The 15,060-nt window shown below is 33.6% G+C and overlaps 1 protein-coding gene across 1 annotated transcript in view; it reads left to right on the top strand.

Moving 5' to 3' along the window:
* The first annotated feature begins 3,422 nt into the window (after positions 1–3,422).
* Positions 3,423–15,060, top strand: part of CARPA (Carbonic anhydrase-related protein A) — a 71,117-nt gene continuing 59,479 nt past the window's right edge. Inside the window, exon 1 of the mRNA XM_065345016.1 lies at positions 3,423–3,770. The gene's annotated coding sequence lies outside the window, so the exon portion shown is untranslated. The remainder of the gene's footprint in view (positions 3,771–15,060) is intronic.

Genomic DNA, 15,060 nt, shown 5'->3' on the forward strand with positions numbered 1-15,060 from the left:
AAGTTCAAACCACACAGACGCAACATTCAAAAAGAAAAAAACAACTTTTGAAGATTTTTGTAATAGGTACCAGGTACCTTGGTACCTACCTATTTATTTACACATTGAAAAATTGTAACTTGTTGTATCTAAACAGCTATAGGAGCACATGCAAATGTCCAAAATTACCCTTGTCAACATTTCTGTTGAAAATTTATAAATTACCGCAGTAACTTATGGTAATTTATGTCATGGTAACTTACTGGTAACTTACCGGTAAGTTCTCGGGTAAGTTACCGCGGTAAGTTTCCATGCATCACTGGTTTTGAAATTCAAAATTTCGGTTTCAGTTTGGGTTTCGGTTTTACTCACAAAAATTCCAGTTTTGGTTTCGGTTTTCGGTTTTTTTCAGGGCTTCAAACCCGAACGTTTTCGGGTACGGGTATCGGGTACGGGTACAGATTTATTTCTCAGAGGATCGGGTACGGGTATCGGGTATGGGCAGGGTTGTGCGTGATTCGAATCATTTGTGATTCGACTCATGATTCGAATCATTTTCTGGAAAACGATTCGTGATTCGAGATTCGCTCGAATCTTGGCCCATGATTCGTGATTCGTGATTCGATTCATATTTTCTGTGATTCGGCAAAACCCTGCTCAAAATTTAATTGAAAAACTGCTTGTTTTTCTTCTTTTTTGGAGGAAATTTCAAGTTTAAAAACAGAATTTCTTAAATTTCACACAAATATTTGTGAAATTTTGTTTTTAAACTTGAAATTTCCTTCAGAAAAGAAGAAAACAAGCTGAATTTTTGAGAAAAATGCAATAAAGAATGATGAATTGATGATTCGAAAAATGATTCGAGATTACCGAATCACGAATCATTTTGAAAGGAAAGTATTCGAATCATGATTCGAATCACATTTTTGAAAGCGATTCGTGATTCGAGATTCGCTCGAATCGTGGCCCATGATTCGTGATTCGGGATTCGATTCATATTTTCCGTGATTCGGCACAACCCTGGGTATGGGTATGAAAATTTCAAATGTTCGGGTACAGGTACGGGTTCGGGTATTTTAGGTGAAATACCCGAACTGTACCCGATCTATCGGGTATTTGGGTTCAAAATAGTCTCTATCGGGTACGGGTACAGGTTCGGGTATTCCTCATTTCATTTTTCGGGTACGGGTACGGGTTTGGGTACAGAAATTGTTGGATTTTCGTTCGGGTATTCGGGTATTCGGGTACGGGTACGGGTACGGGTTTGAAGCCCTGGTTTTTTTGGGTTTTACATATTTTTTTAAAAAATTTCTTCGCAACCCAAACAGCAACAACCAAGGACCCAATTTGTTAGGTTCAGTTCATTATATTTATCAATTTCCCTGGATTTCGACTTTTGAGTCTCAAAAGTCAAAAATTAGAAACAATCTCCCCAAAAAAATTTAAAAAACCGAAAAAGACCCAACAGAAAACCTTAAAAAACCGAAAAAAACCCAAACTGAAAACCGAAAAAAACCGAAATAAATTATATCGGTTTAGGTTTCGGTTTCACTCACGCTGCTTCATTATTTTCGTTCTGGTTTTTTACGGTTATTAAAAAACCTATGAAATTTCGGTTTTTGTTTTCAGTTTGGGTTTGAAAATGGCTAAAATTATGGATCTTATTTGGGTTTGGGTTTTCGGTTTTTTGCGGTTACGGTTAGCACCCCTGCTTCTGACCTGCCTCTGAAGTAAATTTTCATCTGTTTTAGGTGTTATTAAAGATTATAGAAAATTTTCCATGGACATTTTTGGAAATTTATGGGGAAAATTTTTGGTAACTTTCAAATCATAAATTTCCATGGAAATTTGGAAATTTAAGGAAGGAAATATGGGAAAAAAGTGTTTAATTTGGCTTTTTGGTAAAATTATGGTAAAATACGGTAATAAACTTTTGGTAAAATACCGTAAAATACGGTAAAATACCACCGTAATTTACCAACATAAATTACCTTACAGCCCTGAATGCGAGGATTATGATTTATGCATTTATCGATGAAGCGTGAAATTCACAAATTCTCAACAGAAACAGATACATATTATTGCTAACAGGGATGGAAGAGCCGGGAGCGAGCCGGAGCCAGAGTCTGAAAGAGCCGGATTTTTTGAGGAGCTAGAGCCAGAGCCAAGAGCCAAATAAATGAAAGTGCAGAAAAACATCAAGAGCTCTCTTGCAAAAGAGCTCCTTATTTTACTCAAGAGAGCCATCATCATAAGGAGTCTTCAACCTGGAAAGAGCCAGAGCCGAGTGGGAGCCCACAAAATTTTTCAGGCTCTTTGGCTCCCTAAAAGTAGAAAAAAAGTGAAAAAATGCGCACAATTTTATTGAAAATTCAACTTTTAACTCACATTTGTAAAGAAAATGAAGAATTTCTACGTTTTTTTTTCTCATTGAAAAATAAAATGAAAATAAATGCAGTATATTTTCATTTTTTTCATCGTTTTTCACGGATTTTAAGTTCTAATTTAAAGAGCCAAAAGCCAGAGCTGGAGCTGGAGTGGGAGCCAAGAAATTGGAAGAGGGAGCTGAGAGTCAAAGAGCGGAGTCGGAAAGAATTGAGGAGCGAGCAAGGAGCCAAAGAGCACATGTAAAGAAACAGAGCCAAGAGCCAAGAGCGAGCCAGAGCTAAAATTTGTGGGGAGCTGAGCCAGAGCCAAGAGCGGGAGCCCTGAAATCAAGGCTCTTCCATCCCTGATTGCTAATTGCTAATGTTATAATGTTAATCCGTCTGTCTTCGGTGCTTTGCTTTCGCGTCTATCATCTTTCATTTTAACCAAAGTTTTAATCGAAGCATATACTTGGGAGCAAACCTCTTCTGAGAGTGAGCGAAGGGGGGTTTGGGGGCGCAGCCCCCAAGAGCGAGTTCCGAGGGCGAAGCCCGAGGAACGAGTACGGGGGTTGGGCCGCGAAGCGGCCAGGGGGCGTAGCCCCCTAGTTTTGATATAAATACACAATTTTTAGACTGTAAAAAAATTAGAACTTAGCTAGGAAAATATCAATTAAAATTGAAGAAAAAACTAGGTAATATTATAAAAACTTTAAATTTCGAAAAACCATGAAAATTGCTCGAAATAATTCGTCATTTTAAAACTTCCAACTTATTGTTACTGAGTATGAATGCCCACCAAATTTGATTTTGGCAAAAATGGTTATGAACTTATGAAACCAGAAACTTACATCAATCTCCTCCCCCCCGCAACACGGGTCGAAATTGTCGAAAGCTCTTATATCATTCATATCATTGTCATGTAAAAGTACAACAAAACTGTTGTTTTTCAAAAACACGCGGGTGCAATGCTATTCTTCGATTGGCTAATTGGAGATGAATAATATTTTGGTCTACACATATGTATACTTGTTGCCTACTCTTGTTCTCTTGTGTCTTGTCCACTCTTCCCTTATCAATTTGTTATCAATCAATCATTGCAATTCAGGATTCGCACGTTTTTAATTATTTGTGTGGCTATGCGTAATTAATTATAGATCATTAATCAATAGTTCAAGTACATCTATTACATAGGGTGTTGAAATGCCATGAAAAACTTGATTATGATTAAAACTCCATGCGCGCTCCTCGAATATCAGTTATCTTCAGTTATTCAGGGATCGGCTGTGATGAGTGTTCTTTTTCGGTTATTGTGCATTGTGCGTATTCGTGAATCGTGATCGTGTGGAACTGTGGACTTGAAATCCATCGTTTGAACGCATCTATTTACTTGAAAAATCTTCAGCATAATCTTGAAATACTTAGGTGAGTAATAAACACTCAATAATTTTAATACTTGTATAAATATGCGATTCATCTGTGGGAATGATTTATTGAGGATTTTGAAATCGATTAATGGTAACTAACCACTAACTTGGTAAGTGATCCTGATGGCTGAATTCGTTTTTCAAAATGAGGAATGACTACAGAATAATGCTTTCAATTTGCCACAATACTTACCTAGATTTTTAGCCCATTGATTAAACGACTTGTGCTTATGCCAGCATTTCTACGTAAGTATATTCAGATCAGAGTCATTTCCTTGTAAAATTAATTCCGAAGTCACTAAAATTTGCTGACAGGTCTCCAATTCCTGTTCTTTTGCAAATAATTCGCACCTCTAAGAATGCGTTGTAATACCTTTCACAAAGCCGAGGTATAGCTGATGCTAATACAACTATGACGGGGTGTTTTCCTTGTTCCTTTTCAACATAATTTGAATGTTTTACCTGCGGAAACAATTTGAAACGCCTTTGTTAATTTTTTTTACATGTTTTCGCAAAAAAATGTTCGAAGGAGGAGGAGCTCATTCGTGGCCTTACTTGAGATGCAAAACTTCATCGAAAATAATGTGTCTTAAGGATTTTAACTCGAAACGAATATTTTTTTCTCTAATAAAAACATCAAACATTCTTTTGCAAAAAAAAAAATGCTATAGTAAGTATATCATATTAAATCGACGATAACTTTGAGTTCATGGTTCCTACGTCGTCGGCATTCGAAAAACGTATAGATGGGTAAAAAATATAAGAGAGTATTTTACCAACTCATTTTTACGAGTAAGTAAAATTCAAACTCCGAAGAAATGGAATCCAATGCAATATGACGAAACGTAGAACTGGAAGGTAGATACAGAATTCCCCAAGAATTCCGCTGAATCATCACTCATCAAGCAACACCTCGAGCAAAAAAATATATGTTGCGATTCTCCAAGTCCCAATCGAATTACAACATTATCAAGTACCGACGAAAAATAATAATGGTTTAATATTCGAGTAAAGAAAAACAGCGGTACAGTGAAAAATCAAAAACTGAAGGGGAAAAAAGTCGAAAGTTAGGTCGAGAAGGCACCGCTTGCGGGGATTGTAAAAAGTAATCTCCCCATCGAAAGCTATTAAAGGGTTCTTGAAATTAAGTTCTCTCTATCACTGCTAGAATGAAAGAGAAGAGATATACCATTCATGAAGTAGAAACAAAGTGACCCAAACTATAAACGGACGTTTGGGTTTAAGCCAAATGAACATCACCTAACAACCGCACTAAACTATCAAGTTAAAGAGCATTTTTTATTTTTACGATAAAAACTACCGCAACTTTTGCTCTCTTTGTGTGCGTTCTTTCAAATGAACACTAAAAACTCTGTTAATGTACCCGAAAAAAACGGCTTCATTTCGTTAAAATTTTTGCGTCTCGCGAAATCTGAAATCTTAACATCTTCATATTACATAAACACAATTTAATGTTATTCATGTTTTCGCGCGTTATAAATAATGCTTACTGAGCAAAATTAGCATAAAAAATAAAATAACGATATTGCATAATTTCGTGATACATACCTACTACCTACAGTAAGATAAAGATATACGTTGAATAAGCGCATTTGTCGCCTCATTAAAAGGGGTTAGGTGATTATTTCAGGTTTCAGCCCCCTACTCCCTAGGAGTGTATACAGCATACAGCGAACTTAGTATTTCGATATAGACGATTTCAATGAAACGTCACAATGACGTCACTTGACGGACAGCTGCAACGTGATTGGCTAATGGTGTAGCGACAATTGTTCGAAAGCGGTTTTGACTACGTTTTTGGCCCTCGATTAACATTACGTTAAATGGGGAATTTAAAATCTATAAAGAAATTATGAGAAAGGTTGTATGATATTAGGGTCTTTTTCAACGCAGAATCCGAATTTAACAAGCGTTTTCCTCATTTCTTTATAGATTTCAAATTCCCCATTTAACGTAATGCTAATCGAGGGCCAAATTTGTTTGTTGATAATGAAACCGACCAATCACAGCACAGCTGTCCGTCAAGTGACGTCACTGTGACGTTTCATTGAAATCGTCTATTGTACATCATATTTTTTTTTTTTTAAGTAGCACTAAAAGTGTGCATACTACCGCGATATTTTATTGCTGCTAGGTTCCCTTCTCCCCCAAAGGTGCAAAGTTTTTTTTTTTTTTTAAATATCCGATCACATTGGTTATAACATAGCAATAAACGAAATTCGATGAAAAACCAAAATTTCACTGTGATTCGCTGAACTTTGAGTGTAGTTTTGGGATCAAGGGAGCGTTCTATGAAAATTTTGCGTGGAACATTTTTTATTAAAAATTGTATGTCGAATAATTTTTAATATACTTAACCATTTTTTTATGTGGAGGCCGTATTCCCATATTTATGGAGAAACCCCTGAAAAACTGAAATTCGGGGTTATCCTTCTCTTCCTGAGGTTAGCACACCGCCCAGCGATGGTGCTATGTTGTTTAGGACGGTATTTTCTAAGTAAAATCCAAAATCCATTTTCAAAACCTATACCAAAAGGTACCCTAGCAGATTCTCTTGGATTCTAAATCTGCCAAAATCCGTGTGCATTGAAATATCGAGTACCCCCAAAAAAGTTTTGTGTTAAATATTTTGGTTGATCACAGTGAATACCTAACAATAATGATGCACATGATTGGTTCTTGGATTGGGGCGATAACATTGCATCAATTATATCACCTACTTCATGTTGCCAGCCTATATTTTTAACAAAAAAACTTTCTTTGAGTTGAGATACTCGATATTTCTGTGCTCCTTGTATTTGTTAGATATATTCAGGGCTCAGATATTCTTTCCCTAAAAAATCCAAAATATGCGCTTAAATATTCCCTAAAAAATGCCAAAATATGCTCTAAAAAGTAAAAATATTCCCTAACGATATGGGTATTGTTTTACAGGAAAAATCAATTCCTACACGATTTTACTAATATTGTTGTGTAATACCAAGAATTCAGGAACAAAAATGGAAAAAAGAGCGTTTTAAAATTACGAAAAGGTAATTCTACTTCCATTATTAAAGGAATAAAAAACAAATAAAATGAACAAAAAAAAATTGGTAGGTACAAGAGAGCAATTGCCAGTTTCACAAATTTTTTGGAGACAAAATGAAAAATATAGCCAATTGCTAATTTGATGCAAAAATTTGAAATTGAGCAAAATATTCCCTAAAAAACCGCTAAAAACGTATATGCTCTAAAAACGCAAAATATTCCCTAAAAAATGCCAAAATATGCTTTTATGGTGAAATATGCCAAAATATGCTCTAACAAATTAGGCTCATTTTACTTGAAATTTCATGAATCGTGGAGATAATTGAAAAATTCCCTATTCTCTATGCATACAAAAAATATGCTCCAGCATAAAAATCCGAGCCCTGGTTATATTACTTACCTACGCAAACATTTTTTAATAAAAATTACGAATGAACATCAATGAAAACTTATTCGTTGGCTCAATTATAGGTACCTACCTACCTACGTATGTACTTCACATTTTGCTGATAAACTAGGTTTTTCAAATTGAAACGTGGCGTTTTTCTCACAGTGAGACTTGAAGAACTGAAGTGTAAACATTCAAAGCCCACTTAACACAAAAACGTATGTAAAACCGGAAAATTTCCAGTATTTGGCACCCGCTCAAGTTCTTAATTAAGCGTACCTAACAGAACTTTTAGTGAAACTGTTTTAAGGTAATTGCCTGAGTCCGAGAGAATGGAATGAAATCGTATTCCGGCTACCGTATTCATTCAGATTTTGGGAAATTTATCGGCGAAATGCGCAAAAAATATAGATAAGAAAAATAACCACTGACAATCGTAAAAGCTTTATAGCAGTCGTAAATTAGAATATTCTGATTCTTAAGTTTCAATGATGAATTTTCGAAATGTTTCGTACGAGTTTTAATGCACTCTGGAGAGATATTAAGATGAAAAGTTGGTTCGTTTTTCAAACTAACAAAATATTTTTACGATGTAATAATACAAACATACGCCATGTCTAATTTACTATTTCGAGAAAAATCTGGGTTTTTTGATGCTGCACGTTTGCTAAATCTAATACCAGTGAATAGTAGATAGACACCTATAAATATTGGAATATGTTTTTCCTTTTTTTTTTTTTTTTTTTTTTTGCACGCGTGATATCAATATCGAATAAAGAGATCTTTTTTTTTTCATTCGTGTTAAGTGTTTTACTCTCTGTATACGGGATTTTTGCGTAAAAATAGGGAATAGGTACCTATACTTATGTACTTACCCACCTACTCTTTACTTTCTGAAGAAATGCACCCCGGTAAATCTACGAATTATTATTTACCTACAAAGTATCCCTGCCCATGTAAAAAAAAAAAAAACAAGTATCTACATACGTATCTTGTTGGTTTAAAAACATTTAGTTTTGGTAGGTACCCACTGGGCTACTGCTCATTCAGACTATCGATAAAAAGAAGTACCTACTTTTGAAAACGTTACTTTTACACGATTCAGAAATCTGTTCATGACACTGTAAACGAATGGACACCGCGTATTATGGTGTTTAACTTCATTTACAAAATTGGAGGACCATTTGGAACATTTCTATGATATACTGTATGTAGAAGATGTTATTTTTTCTATTCTATCTCTGACAACGACAAAGTGCTATACTATTGGAGTGCTTACTTTTAAATTATAACTTTCTGCCGTAAATGTCGCAAGGTTTCTGATTTTAATGCTTATTTCGTGAAGGACTGAAAAAAGTAAACGATACGAAGGACTATTTGCAGCGTTGAGAGTCGTGTGCATAAAGGCGTTATTCGTTCGAAAGAATTGTTTCAAATTTTTGATAATTTTTTCAAGTTGAAAGAATTTTTCAACTTTGCGCATTTTGATGAATAAATTCTCGTAAGTTTTTGAACTTGGACGACATCGTCGTTTCATTTTATTTCAATTTCTTAGTCGTTGAATTTTTCAAATGAATGAAAGATACGAAAGAATTTTTGCATATTTTGTAGATACGAGGGAATGAATTTGTTATATGGTGCTCGTCGTTCAAAAAATAATATTGCATTTCATCGTCTTCCCAAGCAGATGACATCTGTAGAGAAATTTTTTATGAGCTTGAAATATTGTCCATGTATTTGTAGTGTGATGAAAAAAATGGCACGAGTGTATTACTTGTATTATTGATATTAATCCTGAGTATATAATGCAGATATGAATGCGTATTATGTAGGTATACCTGCTTTAGTAAGATTATTATTCGATAGGTAAGATATTTAGTTACCAGGTACATATGTAAGAGTTGTTTTTTACCCACTATTTAGTAAATGTAGATTTGTACCAGATGATTACAACAAATTTTGCTCAGATATGTGTACACAGACATACAGTATACACAATTACACATACATACTCGTAACTTTTATCATTTCTTTTTATACTGCAGCAAGTAGACTGAAAAAAAAGTTGGCCTGGAAATTCATAAACAAGCTCCTTTATTCGTAGTAATAAGTCTGATATACCAACAATAATGGAGAGAAAATTTCAATCAGATATTTCTCATGTGTAAAAAAATATTGTTACAAAAAATATCTTCTATTCTAGGGTAGTATACAAGTTACTCTAGTATGAATAATTTGAAATGAAAGCAGCTGACTCAGCGGCCAGCATTCGGCGAACCATACACAAATAAATTTATAGAAGGAAGTCAACCCGATTTTAAGAAATGCTAAACCTCCCCCATCAATCATTGTTTACACCATTACATAGAACGCCCCCAACTCAATCAACCGCTGTACTATTCTTTATTTCTTTTCATTTCGCTCTCTTCTGTACCGCTATAATGAACAAAACGAAGCTATCATTGAGCTATCATCAGTTGCTAAGAAATATACTATATTCAAAAAAAATCCCCCCAAAAAAAGAAAAGAAAAGAAAACTGCGACGAATATACGTATATTTGTGGGAAGAGAATAAATGGTTCCTAAATTTTTTCGCCATGCCAATGTTTTCCTCCTTTTTTATATATGTAGGTAGGTAGTAGGTACCTACCTGCTTCTTCATGTTTGCGATGAGAATTAGATAACAGTTTTTGGGTTTATCAAGTTGAGGTAATTATTTGTTTGTTTCAACTTTTGGCAGGACTTTCGAAGAATTAAATAATTTGTCATTACTCATTAAATTAATTTTGTTCGAAATATTTTTAAAAAAAATTGAAAATCGACGTTTTTGATTGACACAAGGCATCTTGACTGCAGGCCGGCTGATCGTCATATCATAATAATTGTTTTTTTTTTCAATACCTATTACTTACCTACCTATATGAAAATGAGGAGGGGGATGGTGAAATTGTGAAATTACATCAAAAGTTTTGGTGAAAAATAAAGTCCATCTTGACCACCCATCCATTGTTCCATCTTCGAGATACCTACACTTTCGTTAAAAATTAAAAAAAAATAAGAAACATGGCCTAAAAATGCTTGTAATAGGTAGGTACCGGTAAATCCCTCTCCACCGATCCCAGAAAACGAGTTGCGGTGATTTAAATCTGAATCCTTTCTTTTACAGCAACTATGCGAATTGAAAATTTCATTTCGTATAGGTATCTATGCCTGGGAAAGCTTAAATATCCTGCTGCAAAATAGTGAAAATTGCGCAATCAAACCAAATATTGCTATAAACAAGTATTAGATATCTTGGTAGGAGAGTCGAGCGATTGGCTGCAAAAATTGATGTCGATCGATGAGCAGACTCAATTGATACCACAAAATCATCAATCAATTTCGGCTAACTCATGCAACTATTAATGCCACTTGACGTCGTTGTAAGGGAGAGAATAGTTGAAGAAGTTTTTAATCCTTCTTGCTTTGCAGGATCGGAAATCCGTCATTATATCTTTGTAAGAAATTAGGTGTGTTGCAATTATAATCAGTAGGTAACTCGTAAACACTTGTGTAAAATCATTAATTTTATTACACTAATCGTTATTTTTTTCTTCGAGTTCGCTATTTTTAATCGATTAAGAATAATATATTAAAGTTGCAGAATAATTGAATACGCTATCTTCGTCTAAAATAAATAAAATAGATCTCTTCGGTTTTATATAAACAATTTTGCGAAAACAACGAATTTTAATTGTTTTATGTTACTTTTTTGCAGTTTGAAATGGGGTCGTTTATCGCCAGAAAACATTTAATTCTTATCTGTGTTCGATCTTTGTTGAACTTAGCAACTTCATAAACTTTCGGTATTTATTTTAAGTTCCAACTTAGAGCGTTCTTCTAAACATAAGAACCCACATTGAAATAGTTAACTGTGTTATGTGTTTACAGCAATGGTCTGTAAATTCGGAATTTTTTTCCAGCATTCTCTTTTCGCGTTTTTTTTTGCATACTTGCTTGATAAATAAAGATATATGTACAATGTACCTATAGTTTGAAATCTTGACAGTAGGAACCTATAAGTACCTACATGAGAAGTTTTGATTATTTTTTTTTTGCTCAAAAATAACTTTAGAAAAGTTGTCAAAGATGAGAATTTGAATGATGATTTTCAAGTGAAATAATTGTTTAAATAATAAGAAAGAAAATTACTCTGTAAGTATCCGGAAAATGATAACAACGTGACGGAAAATAATTAGTTTTGTCTTTTATATGTAGTAGCTCGGTATTTTTATGCAAGTTCCCTCGGTTGGAAAAATTACGCAAAAAAGTTGTAAAAAAAATACTCGACATAAGTTTTGACAATATTTTTTTGAAGAAACATCGTACTCGAATCGAATAATAATTATCACTGAGAAACATCGAAACATTTGCTATTTTTTAATTTTAATAATAATTAAATAAACTAAAAATAATGACAACAGAAATTAATAATCTTTTATAATTATAATTGATTCTTATGAAAAATCTAATCTGCGTTATGCAACGAGTCTTAAGAAATGAAGTTGTTTGTTTCTTGACGAAAAAGATAGAAAGTATTGGTGGACAGAAGACAAGCAATAGCAAATGAAAAAGTGTTTGAGGGGGGGGGGAACAATTAAATTATGAAAGTTTAAATGAAGCAATTTCAAATGCGGGTATGAGTGTCAGCACTTTAACAATAATGCCTCAATTAATAGTTTACTCTTCCGCCAGTTCATTTGTCTGTCTTGCTCGGTTTCCAGCATTTATCCGTTAAAATTTGTAATCTCTATCTTCTTTCAATAATGACATTCATTAAAAGTTGCTAATGAGTTAGAACAGCAGACATAGCAACGTAAGACAACAACTGTTACAGTTTTTTTTTTGGTTACGATTCGGCGGTTAGTAAAAGTTTTATAAAGTTTTCATGCCTTCATACCGATTATATTCAGGCTTGGTAAAAAGAAAAAGATAGATGTTAAAGGTGTAAAATTAAATATTCCAGTCTAGACTAATAATTAAATTAGATTTATCTGCTCAATTTTTCGCCAAAAATGTGTATAAAAAGGATTAGGTAGCTGAACATTCGATCTGATTCACCTACTGTAACTGTGGTTTAAAATTTTGAGATGATTTTTTAAAAATGAATATACATATAACCACACACGGAACAAATGTTTATGCTCAAGCCTCAAATTCAAATGGGTACATAGATATAGTAGATACATATGTTCTTCAATAGCGCTGCTGTCGTTTGGAAAAAAATTCTTATCAGTATGTATGTAGGTCTAGGTACCTTAGGTATCGCGTATTATAAAGTAAGTATTCAATTTTCAACATGTGAAAATCGGCGAAAATTAATTGAATGCTAAGAAATTAATGGTAGTTACACCCTTTAAAATTACAAATGGTAAAATGCGTGCTTTGCGGATGTTCCAAAATTCCAATTAATGTTCGTCCGTGCATGTTTAATATTACTTAGTTATATCGAAAGTTAATTTAACTTGTAGTGAAATGTTCGCTAATCGTTTATAAACATGCTCTCGTCAATGAATCGCAAAAACGAAATTATCATCTATGAAGAACCCAACTTATCTCGAATTCTATAGTTTTTTTTCTATGTTGTAATTATTTCAAAATAGTTTCGTGTTCTCGGACTATTTGAAAATTTTAAGCTAGCAAAATACATGCACGTGTACGTGTAGGTACCTAGCTGCACTTACTTGCTACTAATTAAATATTACTCGCTTTCTTTATGAGTTTAATTACCTGTTGGGTATAGTTTTAATAATCAAGATATACTTCTGAGATCCGATGGTAATTTATACCTACATTTATTCTCTCGATCATCAACCGGATATTAAATTTGCAATGTCGCAAAAAATAAAGTCGCTGTCTTGTAACTATATCCAGTATAAAGACCTATACTAACGCATGCTGTGGAATTATTCTAAAATAGTGAGATTTACATCATGAGTAAAATATAATTGGAATAAACCATTTTTTCGGAGCATGCTGAAGTATCCAAGAGTGAAAAAATGCTCAACATGATTATGTCGTAATAAGGAGTGAGTCTGAAAAATTTTGGAAATGAAGAAATGGAGGATGAATTGTGTAAAGTTGCTTAGAGTGTTGTCTTCCCTACTTTCAAGACTTTTTTCTTGTGAAATTGTCCAAGTTGGACTGAAAATTTCATTAAATAATCTGTAAAAAAAACCTGCTTGACTTTCAATGAGTTAAAATACGCCGGCAACAATTTTTTAGCCATCATTTTGATTAAATTTTCAAAATTTATGTTTTAGGTATGTACATTAATTTTTTGATAATTTTTAGAGGAACCTTTTGGTACCTCAGTATTCTCACTGCCATCGTCTTTTCAAGGCTACATTTTGATAAGAGCGAGAAAGTTTGACATTTTAAGTATATGTTTATTTTTTTTTCAATTGGACCCTATAAACATACCTACTATCCTCCTCACTTCTAATCGTCAGAATTGGCCCTCCTGAATATAACAAGAAACGAAGGTTTCCGAGATAATTACTGATTATTCGATTTTTTCATCAATTTAAGTGTGCAGTTTTTGGGCCAAGTAGAAAAATTCGAAACCGGGCCGCGTAAGACCCTCAACTTTGAACTTTACATTTGGCCAACTAACATTTTTTCGGAAAGCTTATGCTACGGGTTTTGATACACTGGAAGAAAACGAGCACAATCGGTGACTGAGTGGCCAAGAGTTTTCCTTGTTAGTCAACTGATTGTGGCAGGAAGAGAGGGGTGAATTTCATCTCTGAAATTTTCACTGCGCGGTCTTTCAACGTAGGTACATACTAAAATTTCAAAATTTTCATTTTTTTTTTTCAAAATCGGAAATAAGAAACAAAACAATTTATCGTCGCTGTAACTAAACATTTTTATTGTACGCTTGCAAACACGAAAAAACGTCAGTTTTTGTTTCTTGTTTGTTGTAAGTCGTTTAGATGGCAAGATAGTAAATCATCTTTCTTCTAGAGAATATAAATTGTTTGCAAATCGAACCATCTATCATTGTTGGAAAGCTATTAATTTAATATCGACTAAAATAGGTACCATATAAAATCAATTTAATGCATTGCATTCGAAGTGATGAAGATTGAAGTGAATAAATTCGCCGGCGAGAGGACGATTTTAAAGTGATTTATTGTGAGATGTGGAGGGAAAAAAAGTTCGAAAGGGATTGTAGCTTGTAAAGAAGTACCAGTCATCGACATAATCTTTGTACGTTTTCGTCGTTACATTCGTCTAAAACGTTTTTCATACATATAAAAGAAACCTTTGTTATCGTAGGCTGCGGCAAGTTCTTAAACTGTGGATTTAACCGCGATTTTTTTTTTTGCGTAATCTCGCGATATTGAATTCAAACTGATAAAAAGTAATGAAAAGGAATAAGTTTGAACATAAATTTCATGTCACGAACATATTTTGTAAGTAAGTACATCTAAGTGATGAAAAGTGATGATTTAATCTATACAAGAAGTAAAATATGCTGATTCGAGTAGATTAAATTGATTTTATTCAGAAAATTTTGAATGGAATTGATTCTATATCTACTCTTCTTTCCACCAGTTTATTAATCTTTTAAAGGCGACTGTTGAAATTAATTTATTGAAGTGGTAAAATATAAAAAAAACTCACGAAGCGATTAATCCGAATGATTTTGATCCATGCCGATGAGTAGGTACTTCCTCTGGAATAGTGAAAGTTTGAGAAGTAGAGGAATTTCACGCTTTATTCGTAGACTTCGGTTGTTTTGGCGAAGTAAGAAAACCGATACGATTTTACTTTATTCCCATATGAATTTATTTTCTTGCTTATG

The sequence above is a fragment of the Planococcus citri genome, chromosome 1 (genome assembly GCF_950023065.1).
Source record: "Planococcus citri chromosome 1, ihPlaCitr1.1, whole genome shotgun sequence".
In the NCBI taxonomy this organism is placed as follows: domain Eukaryota; kingdom Metazoa; phylum Arthropoda; class Insecta; order Hemiptera; family Pseudococcidae; genus Planococcus; species Planococcus citri.